Here is a 27,415-nt window from a genome sequence, read left to right as displayed (position 1 = left end):
GCCTTTGGCTTCGTCCAGTTCTGCTTTCCTTTCGGTTCTTTCATGTTTTGTAACGGCCTATCACATAGCGCCTCCAGATCGAGTCTAGCCTTAGTATTATCCTTTGACTTCCCATCTATGCCGAATAATGTACCAAAAAGTGCCTCGGCGATATTCTTCTCAGTGTGCATCACGTCGATGTTGTGTGGGCAAAGGAGGTCTTTGAAGTAAGGCAGATCCCATAAGCATGTTTTGTGAGTCCACGTGTGCTTAGTATTATACCCCTTGAAGTACCCTGGACGCTGTGGATCTGGCTCGAGAGCGTTTAACTGATCCAGGATCTGTTGGCCTGTCAATGCAGGTGGTGCAAAGTTTTTGACAACTCTACCTCTGATGAAGTTCTTCTTGTCTTTCCTAAACTTATGGCGAGGATCCAGGAACTGTCTATGCATGTCGAAGCAAGAAAACTTGCGACCGGCCTGAAGCCAACGAAACTCAAGAGCTCCCTTGCATGTGGGGCACGGGAACCTTCCATGCACACACCAGCCAACGAATAGCGCATACGCCAGCAAGTCATGCGTCGAGTACATGTACCAGACACGCATTATGAAGTTCCTTTTGCTATAGGCGTCGTATGTCTTGAACCCATTATCCCAGGCTTCTTGCAATTCTTCCTTAAGCGGCTGGATGTACACATTCATATTTTCCCCGGATAGTTGGGCCCTGGAATTATCAACGTCAGGAAAATGTTCTTTCTTTGCATAATATGTCCGAGGGGGGGGGGGAGATTGAGTGGAAAGACAAATACGGGCCAACAACTATATTGGGCTGCCGTCATACCAAACACACTGAACCCATCCGTGCTGATGCCGACTCGAGGATGCCTCGGATCTGCCGCTTTGTCAGCATGTAATTCATCAAACTTTTTCCATGCAATACCATCCGATGTGTGTACCATCATCAGATTCCCATTTGCATCTAGTTTGGTTGTTTTGCCTGTTTTGTGCCATGTCATCTGTCTGGCCGTCTCTTCGACCATGAAAAGACGTTGAAGTCTTGGTATGATTGGCATATACCGAAGAACACTAACGGGGTTTTTGGTATGTGTCTTCTCACCCATACCGTTGTCTACCACAATATACCTGGAAGACATGCAAATGGGACAATAGTTCAAGTCCGCATAGTCAAGCCTAAATAAGGCACATCCTTTGTCACAGGCATATTCAATGCACGGAGGATTTTGTCCGACTAGTACAGGTTTGCAGGCATTACATGGCCTTTGGGTAGAAAGCGTCCAAATACTGTCATAATTGCGTCATAGCATTCTCTGCCCAAGTTGAACTGAGCCTTCAGAGCCATTACTTGTGAGATGGCATCCAACTGACAAAGCTCAGTGTGCTCGTGGAGCGGACGTTTTGAAGACTCCAACATTTCATTGAAGGCCTTTGCAGATTCCTCCATTTCCTCGTCCGAATCCCGAGCATCATCATAGTCTTGCACCATGTTTTCCATCTCGGTACCATGCTCGTCGGTGCGACGACGATCCACCTCACCTCGGTCACGTTGGGCAGACTCACCATGAAATGTCCACACCATATAATCGGGCATAAAACCACTCTTCTGCAGGTGTTTTCCCATTTCAGCCTCTGTCCTCTTTTCCCAATTGCCGCACCGGAAACAGGGGCACCAGGTTTTCGTCTAGCCATTTGCAAATGCGGCTTGCACAAACCCCTTGGTTTTTGTGAACCATTCAGCGCTCCATTTCTTCTGACCAGTGTGACCGGTATACATCCACGCACGATCACTCATCTTGACTTTCAAAGCTACTGGACACACAACAATTATATATGTAATTCACCATGTATATATTCATCAGTTGATCTACTTTGTCAATTTTATTACGTCCATGCAACCTACACTCTAATAGGTAATGATAGGTCCTAATCCCACCCGTGTATGTGTAGATTGGGTTCATTTTCCCATGCTATGCTCCGGATCTGACGCAAAATTTCGGTAGCACCTCCCCGTTGTTCTCCTGATACACGTCTCTGTAATAAACAGAGAGGATGTGTACCCGGAGAACAACAGGGGAGGCACTGACGAAATTTATGCGTCGGATCCGGAGCAAAGCATATGGGAAAATGAACCCAATCTACACATACTCGGGTTGTCCATGGATAGAGTTGGACAATTCGAAAGAATCAAGGTTATAAATATGCAAATGCATGCATATTTATAACTATGACGCTTTCGAACGGGAGACACATATTGGTTACGCATACTGATGATTCAAGACACATATATAGCTAGCTATCAAGTTTCATTGGAATTGATCAAATAATTAATGGGGGAGGAGGACATGTCATTTGTGCTCACCCACAAACGAAGGGGCAGAGCTCGTCAAACGCACAGCGAGGTCGTGGAACACCAAACCTCGCAGCGATGAAACAACTGCACATTTAAAACTACCCGATCAACACAATTATATATGATGTTTTTCATAACAAAATCGAAAAATACATGACCTAAGTAATAATTCACAAATATATGACCCCATCGGCCTCTGGAAGGCCAAAGAACACCTTTTCGGGAGGTCTCGGGGGTCGGGGTGTCGTGTCGGTGTCGGGGTGCCGTGTCGGGGTCGGGGTGCTGTTTCGGGGTCGGGGGGTCGTGCCGGTGTCGGGGTGCCGTGTCGGGGTCGGGGTGCTGTTTCGGGGTCGGGGTGTCGTGTCGGGGTGTCGGGTCAGGCTCGGGGTCGGGGTGTCGGGTCAGGCTCGGGGTCGGGGTGTCGGGGTCGGGGTCGGGGTCTCGGGGTCAGGGTGTCGGGTCAGGGTGCCGGGTCGGGGTCGGGGCGTTGTGTTGGTGTCGGGGTCGGGGTGTCGGGTCAGGCTCGGGGTCAGGGTGTCGAGGTCGGGGTCGGGGTGTCGGGGTCGGTGTCTCGGGGTCGGGGTGTCGTGTCGGGGTGCCGGGTCGGGGTCGGGGTGCCGGTTCGGGTCGGGGTTTTTTCCTCTTTTTTCCTTTTCTTCTTCTTCCTCTTCTTCCTTTTCTTCCTCTTTTTTTCCATTTCTTCTTCTTCCTCTTCTTCCTCTTCTTCCTCTTCTTCCTTTTCTTCCTTTTCTTCCTTTTTTCCTCTTTTTTCCTTTTCTTCTTCTTCCTCTTCTTCCTCTTCTTCTTTTTTCTTCTTCTTCCTCTTCTTCTTCTTCCTTTCCTTTTTTCTCTTCTTCTTCTTCTCCTCCTCTCTAATTTTTTCTTCTTCTTTACTAAAACTAAACCTAAACCTAAAACTAAAATTAAACCTAAATCTAAAACTAAATCTAAACTAAACATAAACCTAAAACTAAAAAACAGAAAAAAGGAAAAAACTAAATCTAAACCTAAAACTAAACTAAACCTAAACCTAAAACTAAAACTAAACCTATAAAACTAAAACTAAAACTAAACTAAACATAAACCTAAAACTAAAAAAAACAGAAAAAGGAAAAATAAGAGCAGGTAGCGCTCACCTGGGGCAGGGCCGGTGGAGGAGGTGGCCGACAGAGGAGGCGGCGGGGCGGCCTGGGGCGGCGGCGTCGGGCGGCAGTGGCGACGGGGCCGGGCCCGGGGCGGTGGGGCGCGGGGGGGCCGGGGCACGGCGGCGCCGAGACGGCAGGGCGGTGGGGGCGATAGGGTGGGGGCGGTGGGGCGCCGGGTGGTGGGGCGATGGCGCCGGGCGGCAGTGGCGACGGGGCCAGGGCCGGAACGGTGGGGCGCGGGGGGGGGGGGGCGGGGCGCCGGGGCGCGGTGGCGCCGAGACGGCAGGGCGGCGGGGGCGACGGGGCCGCGGTGGCACAGGGGCGGGGGGCCGGTGGGGCGGCGGGGTGGTGGGGCGATGGGGCGATGGCGAGTGGTGGGGGTGGCGGCGCGCGTGTGAAGAGGGAGACAAACAGAGAGAGAGAGAGAGAGAGAGAGAGAGAGAGAGGGGGGGGCAGGGTGGGGCGCGGCCGTTATATATGTTAAATCTTTGTCGTCTGCCCCATTTTGCCGTCCGCTTTTTGGCTCTTTGCCGTCCGCTAGCAGACGGCAAAGAGGGGGGCCGTTAAGTTTTTTAAGCAGTTCGTCAGTGGGGCCCCCTCCCACTTTGCCATCTGCTAGCCGACGGCAAAGAATCTTTGCCGTCTGCTAGCTGCCGTCTGCTTTTGGGTAGCTGATGGCAAAGAGCTTCTTTGCCGTCTGCTAGCTGATGGCAAAGAGCTGGCAGATGGCAAAGTAGCTGATTCCAGTAGTGACATACCCCCAAGCGACCAGATACGGAGCCAAAACCCTAATTCCACCGCCGCAACTTTCTGTATCCACGAGATCCCATCTTGGGGCCTGTTCCGGAGCTCCGCCGGAGGGGGCATCCATCACGGAGGGCTTCTACATCAACACCATAGCCTCTCCGATGAAGTGTGAGTAGTTTACCTCAGACCTACGGGTCCATAGTTAGTATCTAGATGGCTTCTTCTCTCTTTTTGTATCTCAATACAATGTTCTCCCCCTCTCTTGTGGAGAACTATTTGATGTAATCTTCTTTTTGCGGTGTGTTTGTTGAGACCAATGAATTGTGGGTTTATGATCAAGTCTATCTATGAATAATATTTGAATCTTCTCTGAATTCTTTTATGTATGATTGGTTATCTTTGCAAGTCTCTTCAAATTATCAGTTTGGTTTGGCCTACTAGATTGATCTTTCTTGCAATGGGAGAAGTGCTTAGCTTTGGGTTCAATCTTGCGGTGTCCTTTCCTAGCGACAGTAGGGGCAGCAAGGCATGTATTGTATTGTTGCCATCGAGGATAACAAGATGGGGTTTTCTTCATATTGCATGAGTCTATCACTCTACATCATGTCATCTTGCCTAAGGCGTTACTCTGTTTTTAACTTAATACTCTAGATGTATGCTGGATAGCGGTTGATGAGTGGAGTAATAGTAGTAGATGCAGGCAGGATTCGGTCTACTTGTCTCGGACGTGATGCCTATATACATGATCATACCTAGATATTCTCATAACTATGCTCAATTCTGTCAATTGCTCAACAGTAATTTGTTCACCCACCGTAGAATACTTATGCTCTCGAGAGAAGCCACTAGTGAAACCTATGGCCCCCGGGTCTATCTCCATCATATTAATCTCCTTCTACTTAGTTATTTCCTTTGCTATTTACTTTGCCTTTATTTTACTTTGCATCTTTATCACAAAAATACCAAAAATATTATCTTACCATATCTATCAGATCTCACTCTCGTCAGTGGCCTTATAGGTATTGACAACCTCTATTTGTGTTGGTTGTGAGGATTTATTTGTTTTGTGCAGGTACGAGGGACTCGCGCGTGGCCTCCTACTGGATTGATACCTTGGTTCTCAAAAACTGAGGGAAATACTTATGCTACTTTGCTGCATCATCCCTTCCTCTTCTGGGAAAACCAATGCAGTGCTCAAGAGGTAGCAAGAAGGATTTCTGGCGCCGTTGCCGGGGATGTCTACGCAAAAGTCAACATACCAAGTACCCATCACATACCCTTATCTCCCGCATTACATTATTTGCCATTTGCCTATCGTTTTCCTCTCCCCCACTTCACCCTTCCCGTTTTATTTGCCCTCTCTCTCTCTATCCTGCCTCTCTTTCTCTATTTGCCTCCTTTTGCCCGCTTGCTTTTTGTTTGCTTGTGAGTTAGTTTGCTTGCTTGTCACGATGGCTCAAGATAATACTAAATTGTGTGACTTCACCAATACCAACAACAATGATTTTATTAGCACTCTGATTACTCCTCTTACCGATGCTAAATCTTGTGAAATTAATGCTGCTTTGCTGAATCTTGTCATGAAAGATCCGTTTTCCGGCCTTCCTAGTGAAGATGCCGCCACCCATCTAAATAGCTTCGTTGATTTGTGTGACATGCAAAAGAAGAAAGATGTGGATAATGATATTGTTAAATTGAAGCTATTTCCTTTTTCGCTTAAAGATCATGCTAAAGCTTGGTTTTCGTCTTTGCCTAAAATAAGTATTGATTCATGGAATAAGTGCAAAGATGCTTTTATCTCTAAGTGTTTTCCTCCCACTAAGATCATCTCTCTTAGAAACGATATTATGAATTTTAAACAACTTGATCATGAACATGTTGCACAAGCTTGGGAGAGAATGAAATTAATGATACATAATTGCCCTACTCATGGTTTAAATTTGTGGATGATTGTTCAGAATTTTTATGCCGGATTGAATTTTGCTTCCAGAAATCTTTTAGATTCGGCCGCGGGAGGCACTTTTATGGAATTCACTTTAGGAGAATCTACTAAACTCCTAGATAATATTATGGTTAATTATTCTCAATGGCATACTGAAAGATCTACTAATAAAAAGGTGCATGCGATAGAAGAAATTAATGTTTTGAGTGGAAAGATGGCTGAACTTATGAAATTATTTGCTAATAAGAGTGTTTATTCTGATCCTAATGATATGCCCTTGTCTACTTTGATTGAGAATAATAATGAATCTATGGATGTGAATTTTGTTGGTAGGAACGATTTTGGTAACAACGCGTATAGAGGAAATTTCAACCCTAGGCCTTATCCTAGTAATCCCTCTAATAATTATGGTAATTCCTACAACAATTCTTATGGAAATTATAATAAGATGCCCTCTGATTTTTAATCTAATATTAAAGAATTTATTACTTCGCAAAAGAATTTTAATACTATGACTGAAGAAAAATTGCTTAAGATTGATGATTTGGCTAGGAACGTTGATAGAATTTCTCTTGATGTTGATTCTTTAAAACTTAGATCTATTCCACCTAAGCATGATATCAATGAGTCTCTCAAATCCATGGGAATTTCCATTGATGAGTGCAAAGAAAGAACCGCTAGGATGCGTGCTAAGAAAGATGCCTTTATAAGAGCGTGTTCTTCTAGTTCCTATGAAAATAAAGGTTAAGATCTAAAAGTTATTGATGTGTCCCCTATTAAATCTTTGTTTTGCAATATGAATCTTGATAATGATGGGACTGAATATGATCCACCTTTACCTAGAAGGCGTTCCAAGAATTCAGAATTTGTTGATCTTGATGCTAAATTTGATAAAAGTGGGATTGAAGAAATTAAAACCCTAGATTTTGCTAAACCCACTATTATGGATTTCAAGAAATTTAACTTTGAAAATTGCTCTTTTATTGATTGTATTTCCTTGTTGCAATCCGTGCTAAATTCTCCTCACACTTATAGTCAAAATAAAGCGTTTACTAAACATATCGTTAATGCCTTGATGCAATCTTATGAAGAAAAACTTGAATTGGAAGTTTCTATCCCTAGAACACTTTATGATGAGTGCCAACCAACTATTAAAATTAAAATTAAAGATCATGAATGCTATGCTTTATGTGATTTGGGTGCTAGTGTTTCCATGATTCCAAAGGCTTTGTGTGATTTGTTAGGTTTCCGTGATTTTGATGATTGCTATCTAAACTTGCACCTTGCGGATTCCACTATTAAGAAAACTATGGTAAGAATTAATGATGTTCTTATTGTTGCAATTAGGAATTATATGCTTGTAGATTTTATTGTTCTTGACATAGATTGCAATCCTTCATGTCATATTATTCTTGGTAGACCTTTCCTTAGAACGATTGGTGCAATTATTGATATGAAGGAAGGAAATATTAGATTCCAATTTCCATTAAGGAAAGGCATGGAACACTTTCCTAGAAAGAAAATTAAATTACCTTATGAATCTATTATGAGAGCCACTTATGGATTGCCTACCAAAGATGACAATACCTAGATCTATTCTTGCTTGTTATGCCTAGCTAGGGGCGTTAAACGATAGCGCTTGATGGGAGGCAACCCAATTTTATTTTTATTCCTTGCTTTTTGCTCCTGTTTATTAATAAATAATTTATCTAGCCTATGTTTTGGTTGTGTTTTTTGTGTTTAATTAGTGTTTGTGCCAAGTAGAACCATTGGGAAGACTTGGGGAAAGTCTTGTTGAACTTGCTGTAAAAAACAGAAACTTTAGAGCTCACAAGAACAGCTGTCATTTTTATTTGGGAAAATGATATTTAGTTAATTCTTTTTTCAGATGATTAATAGATAAATTCCTCACGTCCAGCAATTTATTTTAGAATTTTTGGGGTTCCATATCTTGCGCTAGCTACAGATTACTACAGACTATTCTGTTTTTGACAGATTCTGTTTTTCGTGTGTTGTTTGCTTATTTTGATGAATCTATGGCTAGTAAAATAGTTTATAAACCATAGAGAAGTTTGAATACAGTAGGTATAACACCAATATAAATAAATAATGAGTTCATTACAGTACCTTGAATTGGTCTTTTATTTTCTTTCGCTAGCGGAGCTCACGAGATTTTCTACTTTAAGTTTTGTGTTGTGAAGTTTTCAACTTTTGGGTAAAGATTTGATGGATTATGGAACAAGGAGTGGCAAGAACCTAAGATTGGGGATGCCCTTGGCACCCCCAAGATAATCTAAGGACATCTAAAAGCCAAAGCTTGGGGATGCCCCAGAAGGCATCCCCTCTTTCGTCTACTTCAATCGGTAACTTTACTTGGAGCTATATTTTTATTCGCCACATGATATGTGTTTTACTTGGAGCGTCTTATATGATTTGAGTCTTTGCTTGTTAGTTTACCACAATCATCCTTTCTGTACACACCTTTTGAGAGAGCCATACATGATTTGGAATTTGTTAGAATACTCTATGTGCTTCGCTTATCTCTTTTAGAGCACGATGGTGGATTTGTTTTATAGAAACTATTGATCTCTCATGCTTCACTTAGATTATTTTGAGAGTCTTAATAGCATGGTAATTTGCTTAAAATCCTAATATGATAGGTGTTCAAGATTAGTAAAATTTTCTTATGAGTGTTTTGAATACTAAGAGAAGTTTGATGCTTGATGATTTCCTTGAGATATGGAGGTAATAATATCAAAGTCATGCTAGTTGAGTAGTTGTGAAATTGAGAAATACTTGTGTTAAAGTTTGCAAGTCCTGTAGCATGCACATATGGTAAACGTTATGCAACAAATTTGAAACATGAGGTGTTATTTGATTATCTTCCTTATGAGTGGCGGTCGGGGACGAGCGATGGTCTTTTCCTACCAATCTATCCCCCTAGGAGCATGCGCGTAGTATCGAGGTTTTTGATGACTTGTAGATTTTTACAATAAGTATGTGAGTTCTTTATGACTAATGTTGAGTCCATGGATTATACGCACTCTCACCCTTCCATCCTTGCTAGCCTCTTTGGTACCGTGCATTGCCCTTTCTCACATTGAGAGTTGGCGCAAACTTCGCCGGTGCATCCAAATCCCGTGATATGATACGCTCTTTCACACATAAACCTCCTTATATCTTCCTCAAAACAGCCACCATACCTACCTATTATGGCATTTCCATAGCCATTCTGAGATATATTGCCATGCAACTTTCCATCATTCCGTTCATAAAGACACATTCATTATTGTCATATTGCTTAGCATGATCATGTAGTTGACATAGTATTTGTGGCAAATCCACCGTTCATAATTCTTTCATACATGTCACTCTTGGTCCATTGCATATCCCGGTACACCGCCGGAGGCATTCATATAGAGTCATCTTTTGTTCTAGTATCAAGTTGTAATCATTGAGTTGTAAATAAATAGAAGTGTGATGATCATCATTTTCTGGAGCATTGTCCCAAGTGAGGAATAAAAAAAGAGAAAGGCCATAAAAAATAGAAGGGACAATGTTACTATCCTTTGCCACACTTGTGCTTCAAAGTAGCACCTTAATCTTCATGTTAGAGAGTCGCTTGTTTTGTCACTTTCATATACTAGTGGGAATTTTTCATTATAGAACTTAGCTTGTATATTCCAACAATGGGCCTCCTCAAGTGCCCTAGGTCTTCGTGAGCAAGCTAGTTGGATGCACACCCACTAGTTTCTTTTGTTGAGCTTTCATACATTTATAGCTCTAGTGCATCGGTTGCATGGCAATCCCTACTCCTTGCATTAACATCAATCGATGGGCATCTCCATAGCCCATTGATTAGCTTCGTTGATGTGAGACTTTCTCCTTTTTGTCTTCTCCACATAACCCCCCTCAATATATTCTATTCCACCCATAGTGCTATGTCCATGGCTCGCGCTCATATATTGTGTGAAAGTTTATAGGTTTGAGATTACTAAAGTATGAAACAATTGCTTGGCTTGTCATCGGGGTTGTGCATGATGAGAGCATTCTTGTGTGACGAAAATGAAACATGACTAAACCATATGATTTTGTAGGGATGAACTTTCTTTGGCCATGTTATTTTGAGAAGACATAATTGCTTAGTTAGTATGCTTGAAGTATTATTATTTTTATGTCAATATGAACTTTTGTCTTGAATCTTTCAGATCTGAATATTCATTCCACAATTGAGAAGAATTACACTAAAATTATGCCAAGTAGCACTCCGCATCAAAAAAATTGTTTTTATCATTTACCTACTCGAGGACGAGCAGGAATTAAGCTTGGGGATGCTTGATACGACTTCAACGTATCTATAATTTTTGATTGCTCCATGCTATATTATCTACTATTTTGGACATTATTGTGCTTTATTATCCACTTTTATATTATTTTTGGGACTAACCTATTAACCGGAGGCCCAGCCTAGAATTCCTGTTTTTTCCTGTTTTAGGGTTTCGAAGAAAAGGAATATCAAACGCAGTCCAAACGGAATGAAACCTTTGGGAACGTGATTTTCTCAACGAACAAGACCCGGGAGACTTAGACCCTACGCCTACCCCCCCCCCCCCAGGCGCGCCCTCCACCCTCGTGGCCCCCCTTTTGGTCCACCGACGTACTCCTTCCTCCTATATATACCTATGTACCCCCAAACGATCAGATACGGAGCCAAAACCCTAATTCCACCGCCGCAACTTTCTGTATCCACGAGATCCCATCTTGGGGCCTGTTTCGGAGCTCCGCTGGAGGGGGCATCGATCACGGAGGGCTTCTACATCAACACCACAGCCCCTCCGATGAAGTGTGAGTAGTTTACATCAGACCTACGGGTCCATAGTTAGTAGCTAGATGGCTTCTTCTCTCTTTTTGTATCTCAATACAATGTTCTCCCCCTCTCTTGTGGAGAACTATTCGATGTAATCTTCTTTTTGCGGTGTGTTTGTTGAGATCGATGAACTGTGGGTTTATGATCAAGTCTATCTATGAATAATATTTGAATCTTCTCTGAATTCTTTTATGTATGATTGATTGTCTTTGCAAGTCTCTTCGAATTATCAGTTTGGTTTGGCCTACTAGATTGATCTTTCTTGCAATGGGAGAAGTGCTTAGCTTTTGGTTCAATCTTGCAGTGTCCTTTCCCAGTGACAGTAGGGGCAGCAAGGCACGTATTGTATTGTTGCCATCGAGGATGACAAGATGGGGTTTTCTTCATATTGCATGAGTCTATCCCTCTACATCATGTCATCTTGCTTAAGGCGTTACTTTGTTTTTAACTTAATACTCTAGATGCATGCTGGATAGCGGTCGATGAGTGGAGTAATAGTAGTAGATGCAGGCAGGAGTCGGTCTACTTGTCTCGGACGTGATGCCTATATACATGATCATACCTAGTTATTCTCATAACTATGCTCAATTCTGTCAATTGCTCAACAGTAATTTGTTCACCCACAGTAGAATACTTATGCTCTCGAGAGAAGTCACTAGTGAAACCTATGGCCCCCGGGTCTATCTCCATCATATTAATCTCCTACTACTTAGTTATTTCCTTTGCTATTTACTTTGCCTTTATTTTACTTTGCATCTTTATCACAAAAATACCAAAAATATTATCTTATCATATCTATCAGATCTCACACTCGTAAGTGGCCTTATAGGGATTGACAACCCCTATTTGCGTTGGTTGCGAGGATTTATTTGTTTTGTGCAGGTACGAGGGACTCGCGCGTAGCCTCCTACTGGATTGATACCTTGGTTCTCAAAAACGGAGGGAAATACTTATGCTACTTTGCTGCATCATCCCTTCCTCTTCGGGGAAAACCAACGCAGTGCTCAAGAGGTAGCAGGCAACGCCATGCAGGCAGAGACAGAAGCCAGGTGTGTGGAGAGCGACGAGTCGGTGGCCAGCTTCTCCGTGTCCGCCGCCATCATCGAGGAGAAGTAGACCACGGGAGCCCGCCGCCACTTGGGTCCCATGAAGGCCACCACCGAGGCGATGACTGCGCATTCAGGTGGTTTCTTTGCTGCTTCGTCTCTTCCGAGGACCTTCGTCGACCCCGCAAGTGTCTGCCAGACATGAGGAAGACAATGGGATCCGCGGGTGGCCATTTAGATTAGGTACTCCCTCTCCTGCTGGCGGTAAATATTTGTTCTAAGAATGGATAAATTGGATGTGTCTATAACTAAAATAAGTCTAGATACATCCATTTCTAGGACAAGAATTTCCGGACGGAGTGAGTATTAATTATACCAAGAGAGCTGGATTAGCACCGCTTAGTTCATGTAATTGTAATGAAATCCATCATGTTTATATGAAGATCCGGCTTTTTTATACGAAATCCTGCATGCTTATATGAAAACAGTCCGTGTTTGCACGAATTTCATCTGGTTTGTTAGAGTTGTGAAAATGTGTGCCGCTGGCATTTGATGTCGTCCTCCGCGGAAGGAAGCGGGAGGAAATTTGTCGGCTGCCCTTGGAGATGCTCTTATGCTGGAAATAATAGTCACATCCAATCCATTTGAGTTAATTGTGTGTATGATTCTCCCTCTATAAAAAGTTGATTGCATGTACAGTGTACACGTGACTTGCAGGGTGGCTAGAGCTTCGTACAGAAAGTTAAAAAGAAACAAGTCCATCCTTAATCTTGTATTGTAAGTACTCTATGGGTTCCACTAACAGTACAGTAGCAAAAGAAGTATATATTAAATAAGTAATATATAATATAAAAATTTAAAGTTAAAGACAGAATTCGAACTCAGGTCATCGTGTTGCGAGCATCCGACGCTAACCAGTCCAACACATTTTTGTTGTAGACCATGCTGGAGATGTATCTCCATGTCTACTCTTATACTCCATTTGTTCCTAAATATTTGTCTTTTTCAGATTTCAAATGGAGTACCACATACAAATGTGTATGTAGACATATTTAGAGTGTAGATTCACTCATTTTGCACCATAGTAGTCACTTGTTGAAATCTCTAAAAAGACAAAAATTTAGGAACGGAGGGAGTACAAAACAGAGTTGGTGATGATGGTGTGCGTGCCATCCTGCAATATAGACCGTCGGATTTATATCTAATGGATAGGAAGGAAACTGTCACAATTTTGCAAAAAGATACCCACACCCCTCTCCACGTTTGCAAATAAGGCCTTCCCTCGTTGATCCTTTTCTCTACTCTTACTAGCAATGTGCCCGTGCGTTGCAACGGATCCAAAATAGAATAATACATGTTCACAAACTTGAAAGAAAAACACTCTAGTTTGGTGTATATATCACTAAAAATATACTCGTATTAGGTTTCACTCAAAATATATTCCTTGTGGCTGTTTTGATGAGGTGGGGGATGTGGTTAGTTTCAAGATACTAAGGGGCTTTTGCAAATTGGAGCAGAGAAGTGGGGTCTTGTTGCAGAAATGCCACGACTTACATCATAGTCGTTAGATGCAGATCTGATGGTCAGAAATGACGGATGGCAGACACACCATCATCACCAACTAAGTCTTTTATAGGAGTTAGAGATAAAAAATAGAGTTGGTGATGATGGTGTGCCTACCATCCTGCAATATAGGCCGTTGATTTATATCTGATGGATAGGAAGGAAACTATGGCAATTTTGCAAAAAGATACCCACCCCCTCTCCACATTTGCAAATGAGGCCTTCCCTCGTTCATCCTTTTCTCTCACAAGATAAACTACTCATATAAATGCATCTTGATGTTCCGTGCAACGCATGGGCATCTTGCTAGTCTCTCACAAGATAAACTACTCATACAAATACATCTTGATGTTTCATGAAACGCACGGGAATCTAGCTAGTTTCTTTTAAAATAGTTACTTCGATAATTGGGTTGAGGTGATATATTATATGTCTGCCCCGAATGATTTCAGATTCACTAGTAGTAACAAAGAAAAGGTTGTCTTGTTAATTAACAGAAACTAGGGTGAAAACTATCACATGAGGCCGGTGAAAACAAGGCACATTGGGTTCAGCGTCATCGTCACTATAGCTGTGCACGCACGAGAAGTCTACATATCGAGGGGGCTATAAAGAAAAAGACGTATCTCGTGTGTTTGAGCAAGGCACAGAGACACAATGTTTGAGAGAGAAACCGATTGATAGATTAAGATCAGATCGAGTTGTCACCCTTCTGCTATCATTGTTGTGGTTGGGGGTGGGGGAAGGGGAGGGAGAGAAAGACGCATCAAGAGTGTGCGCGGTACGCACAGAGGCACAACTAGCGAGTGTGTGTGTGTGTCTGTGTGTGTTTGAAAGAGGAGTAGATAGATTACTATCAAGATCGAGGTGCCACCCTACTCCTTCGGTGTCTGGTAGTGTGTGTGTGTGTGTGTTTGAGAGAGAAGCCAGTCGATAGATTATTATCAAGATTGAGGTGTCACCCTACTCCTTCGGTGTCGGGAAGTGTGTGTGTGGGTGGGTGGGAGGGGGCAGTGACACTTACATATCTCTACTCTTATAAAAAACAGAGTTGGTGATGATGGTGTTCCTGCCATCCTGCAATATAGGCCATCCGATTTATATCTGACGGATAGGAAGGAAACTATGGCAATTTTGCAAAAGGATACCCATACCCCTCTCCAAATTTGCAAATAAGGCATTCCCTCGTTCATCCTATTCTCCCACAAGATAAACTAATCATACAAATGCATCTTGATGTTCCGTGCAACGCATGGGTATCTTGCTAGTAGGGAGAAGGAGTTTGCGTGACCCATGTCTATATTAAGGGATAGGTACATAGGATGTGTGTGAGGCATACTTAAAGCATCACGGAGATAAACAAACGGTGTGCATGCAAGTGCCGGAAAAAATGAAGCGATAAACAATGTCTACGCGCGTGCGCCTGTGTGTGTGTGTGTGTGTGTGTGTGTGTGTGTGTGTGAGAGAGAGAGAGAGAGAGAGAGAGAGAGCAAGATCTCAAAACAAAAGGTGCTCTGCTGGAATCCCATTGTATGTATTCTTATGGTTTTGAAACTCGAGTTAACCTTAGGCATATGTGTGAGAGACATAATTATCCTTTGAGACATTAGTGGTTGTGGGTGGGCGGAATTAAAGGTGTGGGCATGTTCGACAGAGAGAGCATGTGTGTTTCTGTGTGAGATACTGGTAGGACAGGGTAGAAATACGAATTCTAACCTTGACATAGGGAGGGAAATACACGAAGTGCGCGTGTGTGATTCCGATGCCCACGGGGAAATGAGATATGTATGCGTGTGAGAGAGATTGCACAATTCATTCATGTATCACTATCTAGCGATCGTGGACATGCATCGCTTGAACATAAATCAATATCTACTTCGTATCGTGGCTAAAGGTACAATATTGATTCAACGCTATAAAGATTGGACACTCACATATCACATTTTTTTCTATCTAAATAAACCTTTTCAATTGTGCATGCCAAAGTGACAGTGATGTTTCTTCAAACAACCAATGTAGCTATCATGTACATGCACCATTGTTACTCTTGCATTCAAATTCATTAGTCTTGGATGATTTAAGGTTCTATTATGAAGTTATATATGTAATATTCATATATGAATTTGACGGGTACGCAATTTATGAAATGGAGCCTATGTAATCATATGACGTTACACTTTTAAGTAGCGGACTACAATATCCATTTCTTTTGTGGGACTACAATGTCAATTTCTTTTTGTGTGCCTCTACACTAGCACGTCAATGCATTATGTTTAAAGTAAATAACCAATGGCGCTAAATTATCTATTTACACGAGAAATACATAGGCTGAGCGTTTGATCCCTTTTTTGTGAACGCGTCTCTACACCCGTACGATTGGCCGCGCCCGTGTGAACGTCCAAGTTATCGGCGCATCATCCTGAGTTATTGTTTTTTTCTAGGGTGGACTTCACACCAGTTATTAACTGCTGATGCATGCCCCGTGTACACAGTCTCGCATGACCTTCCCACTAGCATGGTCCAAAATTAGTTGAAACTGGATATGAACGATCCCGCGGGCGGCAAAATCTCCTGCCTCCTTCTAAAATTTCAGCCACCTAGTCTTTAGAATGCGAAATTCCCCTTTTTTTCCTTGGTGCATGGAGAACAATAGTAACAATACCGCCCTCATCTACATAATAGGTCGGGGCTGCTTTGGTAACTTCAGGTTTCCCCCACCACACGGCACCCTATTTCCTCTCCCCCTCCCGCAAAAAATGACTAACTCCACAGCACCAGAGCATCTTACATCACGCCGTCCATACTTCATTGGCCTTTCTACCCCTCCCCTCTCAAAACCCTAGACTGCTCATCCACTAGCGTACCAGAGCCCATTCACTGCTAGCGGTGGCCACCTCATCGGATCTGCTTCTGCGGCCGCATCTAACCCTCCCACCTCCACTAGAAACAAGTAGACTACTCATCCACCACTATACCACAGCCCATTCAGTGCCGGCCTTGTCCACATCGCTGGATCTTCTTCGCCGGTACTCTCGTCAACCGTAGCGCATCTGCAATGGAACTCCCCACCGGAGACGCTTCGTCCACCCCCCCGGGAGCCGCCCCACCGACGGCCTCTAATCCTCTTTGCCGACACCTTCCTCAACCCTACCGGCGCCGCTTGGCCGACACCATCGTCAACCCTACTGGAGTACCTTCACCTATACCATTCTCAACCCTACCGGGGCCGCTTTGCCAACTCACAAGTCCACGACCACAGATCCGCTTCGTCGCACCCTCGTCCAACCTACCGGAGCAGCTTCTGACGCTCCGTCCACGGCCGCAGATCCGCATCGTCGACACCATCCTTAACCCAACCACCGGAGCAGCTTCACTGACGCCCTCGTCCACGGCCATAGATCCACTTTGCCCACACCATAGTCCACCATACCGGAGCCGCTCCACAAACACCTACTCGACGGTTCTAGATCTCCTTACTGGACCCTGACAGCCAGCGCAACGTCATCACCCTTGACGTTTCTAACCTGATTCCCACCGTGTGGAAAGATGCCAACCATGCGCCACGGCCTAGGTACTTTTCACCTTTAAACCCGTCCAGCATCACATGCCCGATGTACTTCAAATATACTAACAGGTCAATGTTACCTTTATGTAGTTGGCAAAAACTACAAGGACGATGTTTCTTCTGGATCTAACAACTTGGCCAACCAAGATCCTGGACTGAGGCATTGCTATGATCTTGTAAGTGTGTCTCTCTCTCTCCTGTATTGTTGTGTGCCTGCCAGCGTGCTTTGCTAGGATTTTCGACCAATAATCCCTTTGTGCAGACAATGATTTCTACTACTGGCTGCTAAATTAGATATGTAGATGTCATACATGATACTACCTCGTACCTCCGTTCCAAATATAAGTCTTTCTAGAGATCCCACTATAGGCTACATACGGAGCAAAATGAGTGAATCTACACTCAAAAATGCATCTATATACATTTATATGTGGTCCATACTAGAATCTCTACAAATATATATATTTAGGAATAGAGGCAGTACATTACACAAAATCATAGGTGGCATGTAGGAATTCCAGTGCACTACATTAGGCTCCCTTAGAGTGCATGCTAGTCCAGCACACAGTCATGGCTAGTTTATGCTACGCACACAATCATTAATAGGTGGTTTAAATATGCGCAAGGGATATGCAATGTATTATCATGTAGAGATGTCTGAAATTAGCCGTGTCAACTAGAAGATAGGGTTACACAATGAAAAAGTACAAGATGTATGTGGAAATTTCATGGAACATCGCAAAAAAAGGAGAGGCAGCGGTGAGCCTATACAGTGTGCTATGTAGGTCACTCCTCCATTGCAATCATCGTGACATGTTATTTGTATGTCAGTTCTATTGGCCAAGTTTCTTAGGGACAGTTATTATGAGTTATCCTAAGAAAATAAGCACATGTGAATATAAGCTCCAGGTAATAAGCCAACCAGTTCTTTTCATTGCCTTCCTTTTCAGCTTATCTTTGGTATGATCAGTGTAAAGTCTAGATTGCATTATATTTTTTCATTTTGCTGCCCATATGAAAAATAATTTGACTTGTAAACATCACAAATTGAACCCAGTGCGGTAATTAATATCTTAGGAAAACAAACCATCACTATTTGTTCAAAATGCAAATACAAAGATACTATCTACATGGCACAATCTACTTTGGTCAATGTCTTCCATAGAGATCCCATTTCCTAATTTAAACGAAGAACGCATGACCCACATTTAAATGAAGAACAATTATTTATTGAAACTCGATGGTCCAAGTGGCTGGTTATTATCATATAGCAGCAGCACCTGAAAGCATCATATAGCAGCAGCAGCTCATAGCAACTCATCATACAGCAGCAGTGTGCAATTCATCATATACCAGCAGCAGCTCATAGCAATTCATCATATAGCAGCAGTAGGAGCAGCTCATAGCAATTCATCAATAGCAGTAGCAGGAGCAGCTCATGGCAATTCATCATACAACAGCAGTAGGAGCAGCTTATCGCAACTCATCATATAGTAGCAGCAGCCGCTCATAGCAATTTATCATATAGCAGCAGTAGCTCATAGCAATTCATCATATAGCAGCAGTAGGAGCATCTCATAGCAATGCATCATATAGCAGCAGCAGGAGCAACTCATAGCAATTCATCGTATAGTGGATCAGAATGGAAATTTGGCAAAAAATCAGAGGAGATCCTCACCTTGTTGGATGAGCTCATCCTTCAATAGCACCTCAAGGCCACGGCCTGGGAGGAGGGGAGGGGGAATAAGGTGCCTTCTGCTGCAGTGTGGCATCAGACGTAGTTGTTCGGCGCCCACCGGAGTAGTGCGTTGGACGGACCACAATGGAGCACCTGCTGGAGACCATGAGAATGAGGGGCGGCGCCAGAGGGAGGAGCAGCCAGGGAGATTTTCCCCTACCTTTCGGCCATGTAGCCTAGCTGGACAGAGCATCGTCGAGGACCAGGCCAGATGGGACCAGAGGCGATGGCTCGCTGGAGGAACCCTAGGGCTACAGGTAGGGGATCGAGGTAGAGGGAAAGGGGAGAGGAGATGCAAGCGGGCAGGGCAATGAATGCTTGCGTGTTTGTTTTTACTTGAGGGTCAGGTGTGATGCGGGCGTGAGCAGTTGCATTTTGAGTGTAATATAGGCAGACAACAAAGTCATTTCACTATTCCCCTTCCCTTCAATTTTTAGTGAGCTTCTACCCGAAACACCCCCTCCAAAGCGAAATAAGTTAAGCCCAAGCCCATAGCTCAAAAATAACTTCTTTACATCTTTTATGGCTTATTTTGACAATAAGCCCTGAAAAGGCAGAATCAAACTGGCCCTTAACCTGCAATTCAATTGTGCGTGGAATGATGAATCACTCCTGCCTGCTATAGTGTACATTTAGGCATCATCATACATGGCATAACCTAATACATGTGCATTCCATTGTAGAATCTAGAATATGCAATGTCTATGTTAGTTCATACGTTGCACATGATGTTTAAATGCCTCTTAAATCTGGTCAGTTAAGTGATGGTCTTTAAGCCTCCTTATTTGCTTCTTTTCTTGATATGTAAGATTTGCTCACACATCTATTCAATTGTTGTTTGCATCAGCCAAACATACTAGGACTATTTGCTTTGATTACTTGTTGTTCTTGACCTAACACTCTAACAGAGCTTGTCAATGATTTAAACACTAAGGGTTGCTGTAGTGGGGCCTTGTCTAACTCATAGGTGACATAAAGGTTTGGTTGTACACTAAAGTAGGCTCTCCAAGAGTACCTGGAGATCCAGTTCGAAGGTATCCCAAGTTTTTACATAGTGCAGACATAGTAAATTCTCATTTCATTGTGTGCAAGTGCAAGAGATGTGGCATGTTTCATTATGTGGTATTGTTTTGTTATAATCTCATCCTTTTGTGTTGTTCACAGACTGGAAAGTATGCATATTTATCTTCCAAGGAGATGAGTAACTAGTTTGTGTGACCTTGCAGAGGGGGTGCAATGAAGATTAGATTGAGGATTTCCAGGTACAAGATGTTAGGAAGGAGCCTTGCAAGAGAAGTAGGAGCTGCGCTGAGCCTGTTCAACCAGTTAAGGTAAGTCATTGTATCCAACTCAACGGTTCAATTCCTTGTTTGTTTTAGGCATAGTTAATTTGCTCTTTTCAATTGCTTTATTTGTCCTCAGTTAATGAGATGCCCAAACAATGATGCCTGATTTTGGGTACTTGTATAACTATTAGTTGACATAATTAAAGGCCTTACCATTTATTTACTCTGGCGAAGTGTGCCTGAAGCTTTGAAGTCTATTAACCAACTATTATTGTATGAGGCTCACAATCTAGTTTATACTAGGCTAATGATTGCATAGTTTTCCTTGATGTAGTAGGTTTGTATGAATCCCTGTGATGTTCATTATGCTCCCTAAGACTTTAATTGAGCTACAGAATTGACAACTGCTTGCTTACTTATACGCAACATGCTGTCCAAATTTGTAACTTGTCTGCGTTTTGGATTGGGCCCCAACATTATGCTCCTCTAGTGAGCTAAGAGAGATTTCTGTATGCAGGCTGCATAGACTACCTTTCTATAATTTTTAAAATATCACCTCCTTATGCCTCATCGCATGTAACATTATTGTTAGTCATGTTTTGCCATGTACAAAATAGTCTGTCTTGATCGCTTCACTGTTGTAGCTATATTTTTTCCCTAGTCATGTGTACTTATAGAAACATTTCGGGATGAAGTGACATCAACACAAAGATCTGCGAGCAGTGCGGCATGGCCGTTTCCGAATGATTATGGATTGGAATTGGAATGTGCTGATGTTCTTGAGCATCAACTAGAGGTGGCAAGACAATGTGTACATGATTCTCAGCGTACAATCAACAAGTTGAGACTGGACATGCAGGTATTAGATGCAGGAGTCAAAAAATGAAACAAGACACTTAGGTAACCATGAAGGAATTGGAGATTTTGCAGACTGGAATTTGTGCTATCTGAATCCGGCCAATCCTTTTTTCTGAAGAGATTATAGTTCAAATGGTAAGTTTTGTGGATGCATGTCCATGATGTATGATCTTTATTTGTCCAGTGTATGTAATTTGTTGTTTGTATACGCTTTATAATCACTGGTGCCAGACTATAATGCCCAGTGGGTATATTCGGCTGTAATTTCTTTATTGTATAGTGTAGGATTATTCTACGTTTCTATGCTTTTTATTGTATAGTGTATGTTTTTTAGAGGCGATAGTATAGACTAGGATATTTGTTGAATATGCTATATCGTTGAAACGGGGGCTGAGGGAGTCCTAGATTAGCGGGTCTCTGGACAGCCGAACTATATCCTTTGGCCGGACTGTTGGACTATCAAGATACAAGATTGAAGACTTCGTCCCGTGTCCGGATGCGACTCTCCTTGGCGTGGAAGGCAAGCTTGGCAATATGAATATGTAGATATCCTCCCTTGTAACTGACTTTGTGTAACCCTAGCCCCCTCCGATGTCTATATAAACCGGAGGGTTTAGTCCGTAGGACAACAACAATCATACCATAGGCTAGCTTCTAGGGTTTAGCCTCTACGATCTCGTGGTAGATCAACTCTTGTAATACTCATATCATCAAGATCAATAGCGCAGGACGTAGGGTATTACCTCCATCGAGAGGGCCCGAACCTGGGTAAACATCGTGTCCCCTGCCTCCTGTTACCATCCGCCTTAGACACATAGTTCGGGACCCCCTACCCGAGATCCACCGGCTTTGACACCGACATTGGTGCTTTCATTGAGAGTTCCACTATGTCGTCATCATAAGGAGGGATGGCTCGTCTCGTTGTCAAGGACAACATCACCTCTCGGGGAGCCCTGGCTGTAGGCCAAACTCTCCGACTAGGGAGCTTCGTCATGACCGCCCACTCGGCCGCTGCGCCAACGATGACTTCTCGGGTCATCGAAAATAGCCTCCACATTGGCTCGAAATTCACTGAGCAGATGGATCCAATGGAGCTCTCTTCTTTGAACGAGCTCTTGGATCGCATCGCCACTCTGGGAGTCGCTATGGACTACGATCAGATTGGGCTTAAACCCGGCCAAAGGGAGATTAACTCTCCGCCGGTCACCCATCAGATAGCGGTGGTGGAGGAGCAATGCGGTGATTCTCCCTCTATCCTAAGGATGAACTATGTCCGGATTCCCGAGCTCTCTGAGCCGGATACCCGCCCACGGGAGGACATCGCCCTAACCCTGAACCTAGAATCAGGCTGCATGTCGAACTTGCGGGGCAACATCCCGGAGCCCGAACTTCCAAGATCGGAAACTCCCCCGCCCCGGGGTCTCAGATTGGGTCAAGGTCTGGACTTAAATCCACCCACCCACCCAGATACAAACGATCTTTCCCATATTAGGCAAGAGCCCCAAGAGACAGTACATCACTATTGGGCCAGATTCCTCCTTGTAATGAACAAGCTCAAGGACTATCGCGAGGAAGACGCAATTTCGTTCTTTTGCAACAATTGCACGGACAAGGGAATCCTCAACGCCATAAGTCGCTGTGACATCGCACACATCGCTGACTTGGCGGCCATAGTACGGAAGTACTATGCGATGGAAAGCGCCTGGAAACCCAAACAAAATTTTGGGATAATCCGGCTCTGAAAAAAACCCCAGTCCACTAAAAGGGTGCACTCTCATAAGTCGCCTGACTCAATTACAAAGAAGCAAAAGCCCACTACAGGGCGTGGAACCGTATTGGAGGGATGGCTTAACAGGCCCTGCAAAATTCATAGTACAGCGGATACCATACCAACACACAACCTTAGAGCATGTTGGGTACTCCGGCAGGTGGCCAAGAGTGGTGAGGATCTCCTCATCCAAACCACCTCAGAGCACCTTCCCGTGGATAACAATACAGTATTGACAGTCTTCGAGACCTTCGCCTCAAATAATAGGCGTAAGCGAGCACTCCGCAGCCTTGCCGAAGTCTCCCATGTGGCAGCAATAAATCCATGGAGCGACACGGCTATCACCTTCAATGCCAGTGATGAACCTAAATTCCAAACATACCGAGCACCAGCCGCCTTGTTCCTCAGTCCAATTGTGGACGGCTTTCGGCTCACTAAAGTGCTCATGGACGGCGGCGGCGGATTAAACCTCATTTATGAGGAGACTCTTCAAAAAATAGAAATAGACAGAAACCGTATTGAGCAAAGCAGCATGACCTTCCGAGGAATCATCCCTAGTCGGGAGGCACGTTGTACTGGGAAAATCACTCTAGATGTGGTATTCGGTACTCCGGAGAATTATAGGTCCGAAGAAATTACATTCCAAGTGGCCCCGTTCAGTAGCGGATACCACGCCCTTCTAGGGCGGGAGGCATTCATGATCTTCCAAGCCGTACCCCATTACGGGTACATGAAGCTCAAAATGCCCGGGCCCAATGGAATCATCACTCTAGCTAGTGATCCAGACATAGCACTCCGCGCAGAGAACAAAACAGCCGCACTGGCCCTCGAGGCATTATCCGAAGCCCTTGTGGCGGAGGAATTAACCGCGCTGCGCTCCACAGTGGACAGGGACCACGTGATACTAGACAAAAGATCCAAGTCCACCTCTTTTAAACCAGCGGATGAAATAGTCAAATTCCAAGTCCATCCAACGGACCCCACAAAAACAGCATCCATCGGGGCACAGTTAAACTTACGGGAGTTCCTGCGCGAGAATTGGGACATATTTGCCTGGCATCCTTCAGACATGCCACGAATCCCACACAGGCTGGCCGAGCATAGCCTTAACATTCTAAAGGGATTCAAGTCGGTCAAATAGACTCTTTGGCGTTTCTCCGAACCTAAGCGACAAGCCATGGGAGAGGAGCTAGCCAAGTTACTGGAGGCCAGATTCATTAGAGAAATAAAGCATCTGGACTGGCTAGCAAACCTGGTGATGGTACCAAAGAAGAACAAATTCTGGCGCCTATGCATCGACTTCAAGGACCTTAATAAGGCTTGCCCAAAGCATCCCTTCCCCCTCCCTTACATCGATCAAATTATCGACGCTACCGCAGGACACGACTCATTGTGCTTCCTCGACGCATACTCCGGTTACCACCAAATTAAGATGGTGGAGTCCGATCAAGCCGCAACGGCATTTATCACTCCATACGGCCCTTTCTGTTTTAACACAATGCCCTTCGGGCTCAAAACCGTCGGCGCAACGTATCAGCGCATGATTCAGACATGTCTGGTAAAGCAGATCGGCAAAACAGTAGAGGCATACATCGACAATGTGGTTGTTAAAACCAGACCCATCGACTCCTTAATAGATGACTTGAGGCTCACATTCGACAATCTCCGAACATACGACATTAAGCTCAATCCGGAAAAATGCGTTTTCGGCGTACCCGCCAGAAAGCTCCAGGGTTTTATCGTCTCCAGTAGAGGAATTGAAGCAAATCCGGCTAAGATCTGGGCTCTGTCGCAGTTGGCTATCCCAACTGACCTCAAGCAAATCCAGAAGTTAACTGGATGTGTGGCGGCCTTAAGCCGCTTTATCTCCCGATTAGGAGAAAAGGCACTCCCCCTCTATCACCTTCTTCGGCGCACCGAACACTTTGAGTGGACGGATGCAGCCATGGCCGGATTGGAAGAAATAAAAGCCATATTGGCCACCAACCCAATCTTGGCCGTGCCAAATGTCGGCGAACCAATGCTGTTATATATAGTGGCAACTCACCAAGTTGTAAGCGCAGTGCTCGTCGCCGAACGAGAGACGGACGGACATAAATTCCCACTTCAAAAGCTGGTATATTATGTATCCACTATCTTCACTCCATGCAAATCATGATACCCACATTATCAAAAGATAGCATACGCGGTATTTATGTCATCCTAGAAATTACGACACTACTTTCAAGAGTGTTCAATTACGGTGGCCTCAGAAGTACCACTCAACGACATATTAAACAACCGCGATGCCACGGGCCGGATTGCCAAATGGTCTATCAAGCTCCTCCCGTTCGACATAACATATAGACCACGGTGAGCCATTAAGTTGAAAGTACTGGTCGATTTCGTCGCCGAATGGACAGAAGCCAAACTCCCTAAAGAGTATGGCGCATACTCCAATTAGATCATGCACTTTGACGACTCTAAAATGCTGGCTGGTCTGGGGCCTGGCATCATCCTGACGCCCCCACCGGAGATACAGTGCAATACGTACTCCAAATACTATACACAGACTCCAATAACACAGCCGAATACGAGGCCCTATTACACGGTCTCCAGATGGTAGTTTCCATGGGCATTCAACGCCTGGAGGTGTGTGGGGACTCGAACCTCGCAATATCTCAAATAAATGGAGATTTCGATGCCAAGGATCCAAAAATGGCGGCATATCGCAACGCCGTCCTCAAAATGCCAGCTTGGTTCGAGGGGCTTGAATTCCACCATGTGGCGCGGGAAAACAATCAAGCGGCGGATAGCCTCGCTCGTATCGGTGCTAAGCGCGACCCTGTCCCACCCAACATCTTCCTGGAAAAAATGTTTAAGCCATCCGTGGTATGGGAGGGGGACACCGGTAACAATAGTCCGGACCCGTCCACAACATCAGATACCGAACACTCTGACACAATCGGAGGCTCTGCCGTCGAAATAACACCTTCAGCCCACGTGATAATGGCCGTCATCGCCTCGTGGATAGAACCATTCCTGGCCTACCTAACCAGGCAGGAACTACCCGAGGACCAAAATGAGGCACGCTGCATAGTGCGGCGATCTAAAACCTACAAGGTCCGCGAGGGAGAGCTATGTAAGAAAAGCACTACCGTAGTCCTTCAAAGGTGCATCTCCGAAGAGGAAGGGCGGAAGCTTTTGGCAGAAATCCATCCTGGAATCGACGGCCAACACGCCACGGCCCGGGCCCTTGTAAGCAAGGCCTTCCGTACAGGTTTCTATTGGCCGACGGCCCGAGCAGATGCACAACATCTGGTCCAACATTGTGTCGGTTGCCAGCTTTTTGCAAACCAAAGCCATATGTCGCCTACCGCTCTCCAAACAATCCCCATTACTTGGCCCTTTGTGGTTTGGGGCTTGATATGGTCGGACCCCTTAAAGGGGGAACCCATAAGAAAAAATACTTAGTGGTCATGGTGGTAAATTCACCAAATGGATAGAAGCCAAACCTGTCAAAACGGTTGAATCCGGACCGGTGATAGACTTCATATCTGGGGTTGTACACCGTTATGGCATCCCCCACATCATCATCACTGACAACGGCATGAACTTTACAACCGACGAGGTAAAACTTTGGTGCAGCAACATGGGCATCAAGCTCGATTATGCTTCTGTCTATCACCCGCAAACTAACGGTCAAGTCAAGCGAGCGAATGGTCTTATCATGAGCGGCATCAAACCCAGATTAGTGCGGTCCTTAAAGGAATCAAACACGCACTGGTTAGAGGAGCTCGACTCTGTACTATGGGGGCTGCGGACCACGCCGAATCGCACTATCGGATACACACCGTTTTTATGGTGTACGACGCAGAGGCGGTTCTGCCTTGCGACATAATTCATGACTCACCTCGAGTGCGCATGTAAGAAGAAAAAGAGGCCGAGCTCGATCGGCAGGACAGTTTGGACGCCCTGGAGGAGGAGCGCGATGTGGCAAAAGCCCGTTCTGCATTCTATCAGCAACAGGCTCGAAGGTATCAAAGTAGAGAAGTACGGGCCAAAACCTATAACATTGGCGAACTAGTTCTACGCCTGCCGGAGAAGAAAAAGAACAAGCTCAAGCCCAAATGGTAAGGTCCCTTCATTATTGACCGGGTTCTAACCGGTGGAGCGTACCGTCTGCGGGATGCATCGGACAATCGACTCGAGCCAAACCCATGGAACGCAGCCAAACTCCGAAGATTCTACGCCTAGTGTCGGACTCTATGTTCGTCTCCTTACCTCCGTCAATTTTTTGCATATCAATTATCTGTCTTTTCTCTCTTTCTCTCTTTTTATTCTCCTCAAGGCCTTAAAAGGCTAAACTTGTGTCTTGGTTACACAATCTTGACGCGCTAGCCGCGCTCATTATACCTGGGGGCTTCTTATACATAAGCTTAATATAACTATTTTTCTAGGCTTTATGCCCTGCAAATGTGTTATTCTTACACATGTGCCTTTTTTCGCCATTATATGCATCGATATGACTTCAGTTTTGGCCAAGCTGGGTTGCCTGGCTCTTG

The sequence above is a fragment of the Triticum aestivum genome, chromosome 6A (assembly GCF_018294505.1).
Source record: "Triticum aestivum cultivar Chinese Spring chromosome 6A, IWGSC CS RefSeq v2.1, whole genome shotgun sequence".
Lineage (NCBI taxonomy): Eukaryota > Viridiplantae > Streptophyta > Magnoliopsida > Poales > Poaceae > Triticum > Triticum aestivum.
The sequence above is the reverse complement of the archived record's forward strand: the minus strand, read 5'-3'. Positions refer to the sequence as shown.